Source organism: Hibiscus syriacus, unplaced genomic scaffold, assembly GCF_006381635.1.
Source record: "Hibiscus syriacus cultivar Baekdansim isolate YM2019G1 unplaced genomic scaffold, ASM638163v2 tig00111779_pilon, whole genome shotgun sequence".
Taxonomy (NCBI): Eukaryota; Viridiplantae; Streptophyta; class Magnoliopsida; order Malvales; family Malvaceae; genus Hibiscus; species Hibiscus syriacus.
Window position 1 is genome coordinate 1,693,343 of NW_024063176.1, and position 10,270 is coordinate 1,703,612.

The following is a 10,270-nucleotide window of genomic DNA, read 5'->3' on the forward strand; positions in this document are numbered from 1 at the left end:
TTATTTTCTGAGTGTTCTATGGTTGTCTGCTTATGGAATTCTGTTTTGAATCAGTGTGGTTTAAATTCTTTAAATCTGTCATGGGATATTATAGTTAACAGAGCAAGCTCACTATGGAAAGGAAAATCTCTTTTAACCTTTTTTAAAGATTACGTGGTCTGCTTTCATTTATTTCTTATGGCAGGAAAGAAATCATAGAATTTTCCAAGCTCGATCTAGATCAGTTGAACAATTGTTTACTGAAATTTCAGATGCTGTTCGATTCTACCTTAAGGGGAAAAGCTTCAATTGGCTTGATAGTACTAACCTTTTTCTTTGTAACACTTGGGGCTTATAGTTTTTACCAATCATTGATTTTGTCTAGGTTGTGCCTGATTTGTATAGGTTGTGCAGATTTTTGTTTGGTTGATTGGTTTGTAGCATAACTTTATTATTTGGGTAATAATATCTTAATTATCCAAAAAAAAAAAGAATATCATACTTTTCAATCCAATGCTTCATTCTATATGAAATCCAGTTTGAATTCTAGAGTTAAAACCTAGAGTGGTAATTCTACTTACATTTAGCGGGTTTTGATCCGATCATCATATAAGATTTATTTTAAAAATTTATTTTTATATTAGATTAGATCGAGTTCTATAAAGGATAAGATTAAATCTTATTCGAATTTAAAATGATTTTTTTACTCAATTCAAGATAATATTATAATTTTATAAAATGAGGTTTATAGGTGGATTACGATCATATTTAATCTAAAGCAGTTTATTCTACGTAATTAAATTGAATTTAGCCGACAATGGCACTAGGAGTGTTTATCGAACAAGTAAATCGCAAGTTGGATAGTGCTCAATTTGTATTTGTTAAAAAATTTTGTTACTAGTTGAATTTATCATAATATTTACCTTGTTTTTTTAATTATAGGTAAATTTACTATATTATATAGAATTTTAATATAAACATATATTAACAAATTTAACCGAAAAAATTCAAAAGAGTATACGAGAAATTTCAAAGTCTAAACTCTAAGCAATGTCCATAAATACAATATATCAATAAATTAATAGTTTTTTTTTTTTAATGATAAAAGAAACCAGCCTAACTAATGTTTAAAGTTTAAATACAGGGGGTCCAAGAACATCCCTTTTCAACAAAGGAAGCACAACAATAGGCGTAGCATTAAGGATAGCAGTGGCAATCTGAGAATGATCAGCAAGTTTAGCAAGCATATCAGCCGGTTGTTAGCTTCACGCGACACCTATTTGAAGCTTATCGACCAAACCTTCCTCGTCATATTATCAATAGAACGAATCAGGGGAATCGAGCTCAGAGATGCCAAAGGTGCTTGAGTGAGCTTCAGACCCTCCGTACTATCAAATTGAATCTGTAAACTGGTAATATCATTTTCTTATTATCTATTAACAAATTAATAATTATTATTTAGACTTTTTTTTCTAAATGAAATATTTTTAAGGTAACTATTAAAAAATTAAAAATTAACAAAATAGTTCACGAACTTATCGAGTCAAGTTAAACCTTACTCGACTCAAATCGTTAATATGAGTTGAGCTCGAGATCGAATTAACCAGAGTCGAGCATGATCGAATTTTAACTAAATTGAATTCAAGTAGCTCATGAGCTGTTCAACTCATTAAGCACCCCTAGGCGGCACCAATCTTATATAGGTTCGATCAACGGTGATTATTATTTTTCTTGTTCTTTTTCATACTATTTTTTTGTTTTTATTTCTCGAGTTTTTCAATTTTAAATAAGAATTTATGTTGTGTACACGCTTTTCTATGTTATTGTGGCACATTCCTTATACCTTTTGATACGCTTTTCGCATACATATGCGTCATGTTGGTGCTCGCACAAATATCATCATGACATTTCTTTCTGATTGATTTGTCGGTGGTCACGTATTGTCAGATTCTCTTTTCTTATAAAAAGGTTATTTGCTGATATAATCATATAATTGTGTAGCGCATCATGTCAAATTGTTGGTTTGCTCATAACTCATTTATCACTCCGTAAAGTATCTTGTTTGGCAGAGACAAGCCAAACAAGGAGTATTACGAATGTTTATTTTTTTTTAATGTTGAACGCCAATTGATAGGGAAGCGTAACGGATGATGATGATTGATAGATAATTGTCCTACGAACCCTCCTAATCGCAATTGACTAGGCAAACTCGATAATCGGCTCTAATCAACCCTCCTAATCGCAATGAAAAGCAAATCGGAGTGTTTGATATCTCACAAAGAACTTGAAAGAACTTAATGAAAAGAAGTTTCGAAGGCACAAGACAATCAACACTTGTAAAAACGAACTCTCGTTGTATTATTAATAAAAAAATTTGTTTTTTCAAAGTTGAATGAAGCCTCTTTTATATAGGGTGAGCAGTTCTTGTTGTAACATGACTAATGAATAAAAATAATGTTTTGATTCTATCATAATTCCTAATAAGATAATAATAAACTAAAAATAATGTTTTAACTCAATCTTAATTCCTAATAAAATAATAAATCTAATACTAAAAGATAATGTATCATCCTATATTAAATTATATTACAAATAATCAATAAAAATATTGAAAAATCATAATATTTATAAATTCCCGTATAAGAATTTTTGCATGTGTTGTCTTTAGTAAAATAGACGTATATTGAGTTTCCGATATCGAATTGATATGATTCAAAAATCGTTGGAAAGCTAAGTGACAACCAGTCATATCTATAGAAATGTTAATCGAATAAGATCAGGATCCCAATCGAAAGCAGTCGCAAGTATTTATTCTGCTATTCTTCTTTTCCAAGTTTTGTTTGTGTGGATCAATTGGAAGTGTTAGTCTATCTTCCTTTGATATAAGCTTTGTGATGCATGTATCATACTCTCTCTCTCTCTTCAAAAGGATTCAACCTCGAATTCGATAGATGTGCTTTGAATCTTCGGGACTTTGTTCTTCTAATAGGTTCGAGTAGAACCATTAGTCCAAAGACGAAGGCTTTGTCATTATGAGATTTGATGCATGTATCATTCCCCCTCTCCTCAAAAAGATTCATCCATGAATCTTTGGATTCTTGTACATCATGATTCTTTATTGATATTGCACCATGATTAGGGCTTTCAAGTGATAATTTGTCAGGAGAGTCACCTAACACTTCTCGAAAATTCTGTAAAAGAGACGAAAATACTTGGTAATGATAAAAATCGAAACAATTGATTCTCTAAAGCGAACAAAGATGCAAGGATGTTGAAGAAGGTTCTCTCTCAATTCTTTGTGGTCACACATAGATTTTAAGTCACTCTTTCTTCTCATAATTAGGTTCACTCACCACTCGTGGATTATAATTTTTTGGTTTTTATGACTAGTGACCTCTTTTGTCTTGTCTCTTTTTCAACCTTTTTTTTTTCTTTCTTTTCTTTTTACATTAAGTTTTGTGGAGCTTTTGCTGGTTGAATAGATATTGTTATTTTCTTGTTGTCGTCTTTGGAGTAGATCATCGAGTTGTTTTGTGCATCCATTTGTTTTCGTTGAATGGACTTAAGCACGTTTATTTGTCGATTAACAGCAACCATGAGGTCTTCAAATGCCTCAGTAACTTCGTTGTCGTTTACCATCTTGAAAACGAAATCTTAGCAAACTAGTTCCGTTGGGGTACGTTGGCGGTTTTGTATGCAAGAACAAACAAGATTGTTTGATTTTTTAAGAAATCGACCCAAATTTGATACCTAATAGAAGGTTTGTTTTTTCGCATATTTTAAATTTAATATTTTATTTTATATACGAGTTTTTTGTGTGACTATTCTTATTTTTACCTTTATGTTTTGGTATTATAATTTTGATTTATTTTATTATTTTTTATTAATAAAATTCAACTATCATTGTTAAAAAAATTAATTTGAAATTAAAATAGTTTTTAAAGATCTGTCGAGAAATAAATAAATAAGTATATGCTCAATTGCTAATCCTTTTAGAAGTGTTGGAAACAAACATCTCCGTCTCTTAAACAAAGAGCATTGGGCTCGCCACCTACGCTTCATCCCACCCCCCCCCCCCCACACTCCCTCTCCTTTACCTTTCCTTTTTCTCCCAGAAAACTAGAAATCTCTTGAAAAAAATTATAATATTTAGGGGGAAATTTCGGAATCTAGGGTTACAATAAAAGAAAGATGGGTCTTCGGTGGATTCTAATTCGCATGGAACCTTGACGAGCAGATTGCGCAGCTGATGCAGTGCAAGCCCTTATCGGAGCAAGAGGTATTGCTTGTTCTTTTTTCACTTTCTTAATTAGTTGAGAACGGATCGTTTGAAATTTATTGTTTCACGGCTTGATCCGGGCTTTTTTTGGCTGCGGATCCATTCTTCTGTAGTATTTTCTGGATATTGGATCAGATCTATTTTATTTTCTGGATAGTGGATCTTTGTGGATTCGTTTTTTTATTTCCTAAACTGGTCCATTTTGTTTGTCCGTATTCTTGGTTGGTTTTCATTTCCGGAATTGGAGGTTTAGTATTAGCCATAGCAAATTGATTTTTTCTTCTTGCTTGCTTTCATCTTCCTAGATTAAAGTATTGTCATTGGATGTGTAGTAGTAATAGTAGTAGCCGTTGAAAATTAGCTAAAGAAACTTGTTTTCAGACTTGGACTTGATTGCCATTGACAAATTGAAGTTCGTGGTTATCAGCTGTCTCTTTTGATATATTTGGTTACCCCTGCACAAAAAGGCCTTGGTTATCTACCAAAAGTAGCCATATTGGCACAATTTGGGTGGGTTTGTCTTTATTAAAAAGTCAAGGTGCAATAATTTGAATTGTTATAAATTTATTTCTTGCTTTTAACTTGCATCTTATTTGGATGCCTTTCTTGGCAGCTAAGAAGCCTGTTTAGGGCCAAAGCAGTGTATAAATCTAGCAAAAACAAACCTTTATTGACTCACATGCCTATTGTGCCTATGCATACACCTTGAAAGGCTGCTATTTTTTTGTTTCTTCTTCAATCTTTATCTTTATGTCGGAACTCAGGTGCATTTCAATCAAGACAAGAAGAAAAGTGATGTCTTTTCTACCTGTTGTGATGGAATTGTGTGGAACTTCGTAGTAGAGCGTAATAATATTATCAATGCTTGATCTTCTAGATATATTTGGCAATGAAGTGGAGTTGACATTTCAAACTATGCTAAGAGAATTGTTGCTTACTAGAACACATTGTGCTCACCTCTCCTTTTAAATGATAATGAATTTTCTTTGAAGTTATTGTTACCTGATGTTATTCTGGATGTCTTTATGAATTAGGTTAGGGTGTTATGCGATAAGGCTAAGGAGATACTGATGGATGAAAGCAATGTTCAGGTGCCTTAGCATCCATTACCTCTGTCAACACTCACTTTTATTCTATTAGTTCTATTTCAAGATAGTGTTTCTTTAATGGTGATGTGTGCCTTTTGCCTTGTTATTTTCAGCATGCATTTCTGAGTTTATGCACATAATTCCATTTTGTTTTCATGTTTGAGTTTCCTAATACATTTTTCCTCAATTATATGGTTAGAAATTAGTTGGGTTAGTACAGATTTATGTTGTCTATTTTCTTATTCTGATAAAGTTTTGTTTCTACTGATGGTAAGATTGTCTGTTTTCTTTTACTGAAATCAGAAATGCATGGTCTCTTATTTTTTTCTTCTTTCTGATATGATGACGTATAAGGTACACAAGAGTAGTTTGTGCTATGGTTGATAAACTGATTATGACTTGAATGTTCTGTGTTTGGTGCAAGACAGCCTGTTAAAAGTCCTGTTACAATTTGTGGTGATATTCATGGGCAGTTTCATGATCTTGCAGAGCTTTTTCGAATTGGAGGGAAGGTAATTTTCTGGTTCAGATTGTGATATGTGTTTCAAATGTGATGCTAACTGTGCCGAACTAATTGCAATGCATGTTGTATTTTGTTCTGTCTGGTCTGCAACAGACATTCATAGAACACAATCACGAGTATCATGCACATCCAATTATAATTATGTGCAATAGATTTCCATACTTTGTGGGATGGGGTTAAATGGACTGGCACTATGTTTCAGAGATTTTTTATTTTTAACATTTAGTTTTTGCTGCAATTTTTTTATCAGTGTCCAGATACAAATTACTTGTTCATGGAGATTATGTTGATCGTGGTTACTATTCAGTTGAAACTGTGACAGTAAGTATGAGCTTCTATCTTCGATTTCCAGCTTTTAGATGGTTACTATTCAGTTGAAACTGTAATAGTTCTATATATGAACCTTTTCTAATTAATTAAGTCAGTTACGTTTTGTTGTGGTTGCAACTCATGATTTAATTGTGATTGGCTTTTGTTCAGCTTTTGGTAGCACTCAAAGTGCGTTACCCCCAACGGATAACTATCTTGAGGGGAAATCATGAGAGCCGTCAGGTATGCTTTGTTTCTAAATGATAGTACATGATGTATGTTTCAGTCTATAATTGCTTGTGAGAGCTTATTAAGCAGGAACAAGTTGTCAGTGTTCTTTTATTAGCTGTTTGTGTAGGGAAAAAATGAATTGTCGTCATCATCCATTCTTCTTTGAAACTTATTTATCCAGTTGAGATATATATATAATTTAAACTGATAGTTGTTTTCTGTTTAAAATGCAGATTACTCAAGTATATGGGTTTATGATGAATGCCTGAGGAAGTGAGTATCTTAGAATCTTTATAGGCTTATTTTTTGCCAATGCTGATATAAATTAATTTTGAAAGTTTAGATTAAGGTTGGATTTTCCTTATGTCGACTGCAAACCATTCCTGTGATCTTTCATCCCTGTTATATCTTTTCATCAATAATACAGGTGTTCTGAATGTCATATTTTGTTGTTTGTTAGTAGATTCGATGCATGAACCTTGTGGTAAACAGATAAACAAAGGGAATAGATTATAATAGAACAAGTTGACGTGAGAAATTATTTAAATTAGTATTAGTTTGGTTTAGACTACTAAAAGTGGATTACTTTTACAAAAACATTTTAGTAGTTAAAAGGATAGAAACTACATTCTCAGTTACACTATGATGTATACACACACACATGCTGGTCCTATGGTATTATAGTAGTAGTAGTAAGCTTCTCTTTAATTAATTTTTGATCTTTGAAGATGTTTGTTCTTTTCCATCTTCAGGTACGGCAGTGCCAATGTTTGGAAGATCTTCACTGATCTGTTTGATTATTTTCCACTTACAGCATTGGTTAGTATTCATTATGTATTATTTAGTGGTGTTTGGAATGATCTTCTGTAATGGTTCTTACCTGCTGGGTTTCTTATGTTTTGAAGGTTGAATCTGAAATTTTCTGCCTCCATGGTGGGTTGTCTCCATCCATTGAAACACTGGATAACATACGTAACTTTGACCGTGTTCAAGAAGTCCCTCACGAGGGTCCCATGTGCGATCTTTGTGGTCCGACCCTGATGATCGATGTGGTTGGGGTATTTCTCCTAGGGGTGCTGGATATACCTTTGGCCAAGTATTATTTTTTTTTTTTCTTTTTTTTTTTAGTCCTCTATGTCTTGGAAATGGTCAAAGGACATATTTTTATCTTGCCTTATAACTTCAATGACATCTTCAGGACATATCCGAGCAATTTAACCATACAAACAATTTGAAGCTGATTGCTAGGGCTCATCAGCTGGTCATGGAAGGATACAACTGGGGTCATGTAAGTACTCAACCTGCTTTGATGCTTCATCTTGAAATCCGATTTCTTATACGAGATTTGTGCAACTGATATCATTTCTTACACAGGAACAAAAGGTGTTACTATATTTAGTGCTCCTAATTATTGCTATCGATGTGGAAACATGGCTTCCATCTTGGAAGTTGACGACTGCCAGGGCCATACATTCATTCAGGTAAGCTGATCTCTACCATAAACATGCACCCTGCATCCAGATCGAGCTGTTTTTTCGTGCGTATGTATGAACACGACATGTTTATATAAACATTAACAACCATTGTGTGAAACAGTTTGAACCAGCTCCGAGGAGAGGAGAGCCAGATGTAACTCGAAGGACGCCTGACTACTTCCTATAAAACAAACTGGTATTGAATCGACGAGTCTCCGGCAGCTGGTCCCTGTCGATGGTTGGCAGCAGAAAAGCCATTGTATAAGGCTAATCACTGATGAGAATCCATGGTAAGGGTTGCTTGAATTATGCTCGAGCTTCCATGGCTGAAGAGCCGGCAACACTGTTAAAAGGCATATGTACCATTTCCAGCAGACATGTTGACCCTTCATTTATTTATTTTCATTTATTTTAATTTTGTTTTCGAGATCCCAGAGTTCTGTAGAAGGATGCTGAGTAATTTTAATCGATGCTTTGTTTGTTTTTCTATTTTTTAATGGACAATATTGTCTTTTTTATCTAAATGCATTTCTTAACTTATTTTGTTTAGACATAATAGGGGATTGGAATTTGACCCGAACCCAAGGGTCGTTTGTTTCTAAATCGAATTCGGGGCAGGTTTGACTTTTGAGAAAGATGAGATGGATTAGTTTAGGATGAAAAATATTCGACAAAGGTAGTAATTTAATTATCTTTTAAATTTGAGTTTGGGTTGTGTTTCAATGTCTCGTAAGCTCATAATGGCGAAAAATCAACAATAAACACAAGAATGAAGTAAACCTCAAATGTGACAGCACTTGGAACGCATGATAATTAAAGAAAATGGATGCAAAGGAGTGTGTAATGTTTTTTTTTTTTCTGTTAATACGTGTTGCGTTTGAAGAATGCAGTTTCGGTGCTTTTGTGGTTGAAAGGGATAATTTTAACTTATCGAATGATCTTGGTTCCGAAGTGTGTGATTAGCTTTGATGCCTCGACCTTGATTGTTGGGGTATATGATGTATTGTCTTTGTCCGTATTTGTTGCAATTTCATTTAGTAGATAACGATATAAGAACACATGAAGTAATTATTTAAAGTAGATAATTTAGGGAAGCAATGATGCATTTAAGCCTTCTTTTTTTCTTTGGTCGTTATTATCTTTGAGACGTCTCATTTCAGCATTGTCACGGATCGAATAAGGTTCCGCGTCCGAAAACCAAATGGTATAATTTAGTCCGGTCTCGAGTTCTAGAGTGAATGATTTGTGCGTTCTTTGATATGGCTGTTTTTATGCCTTAAACATGGTTTACATGCTGATGTAACGGGGCAAGGTGAGGTTGGTGATGAGAATGCTCGTAATTCGAATAAGAAAGCTCCGCCCGTAACAGCCGCCACGCCCGAAGTTCCGGATACATGCGGCAATGCCGGGGAGGCTGATGATCGGAATCGAATGACTGATGATGTCAATTCAAGTTCCATACCATACATGACTTTCAATGATCGATATGATTCAAGCGGGGATCTCCATAAGTACCGGCTTTTCATTGGTATATATATATGGGTTAGGACCTAATTACATAGTGTAAACCTTTTTAGTTTCACCCCTTTATGATTGGTGATGAAAAAACACAAAAACTTAGATTAACGGTTGAAATGAGAATATTAACTAGAAAATAAACAATGAGTTAATCTCAACCTTTGATTTTCACTCACCTAACGATCTTAAAAATATGTAAAACTAAAAATGTTACATTAGGTATAAGTGACTTCTAACTCTTTATTATATATATGAATAAGATTTACGAAAAAATATCATCAATTATATTATTTTAATCATTCTATAATTTAAAAAGAAATTCAATCCAGTAACAAAATAAAAATCATCAAATGAAATTACCTTAATCGTTAGTATATTCAATAATTATATTTTTACTTAAAATTAGAAAATAAATAAAAAGAGAGAATAGCAAGGGAAAAGCAAAGCCAGCTAAGAAAGTGTTTGGAATGCTGGAAAATGTTGAACATGTCATTAAATATGTCAAAATCATTGTAATTTCCAGGTGCTGTTGTAGCCGCAGGACTAAACATATTATTATTTTTATTCGAAATAAATAAATAAAATAAAACTGTGATTTAGAAATCTCCATAGTACTTTGTTTTACGAGATTCTATGCTCAAATTTCGAGGGCTATGATAATAAATGATAAAAAATATTGATATAGTTTTGAGAAATTTATATTATATAAATAATTTATTGAATGGCATATATTATATTTAGGATCTAGAATGATGAAATTTCAGTTTTGAAATTAAAAATTAAAAACTATTTTTTTATAAAAATAATTAATTTATTAAAAATAAAATATCTAAATTATAATTAAATATTATATAACTTTAAATTAAAC

At 32.8% G+C, this 10,270-nt stretch overlaps 1 pseudogene; it reads left to right on the forward strand.

The window, feature by feature from the left end:
- Positions 1–4,181: 4,181 nt before the first annotated feature.
- LOC120170317 lies at positions 4,182–8,309 on the forward strand (annotated as a pseudogene).
- Positions 8,310–10,270: the final 1,961 nt, after the last annotated feature.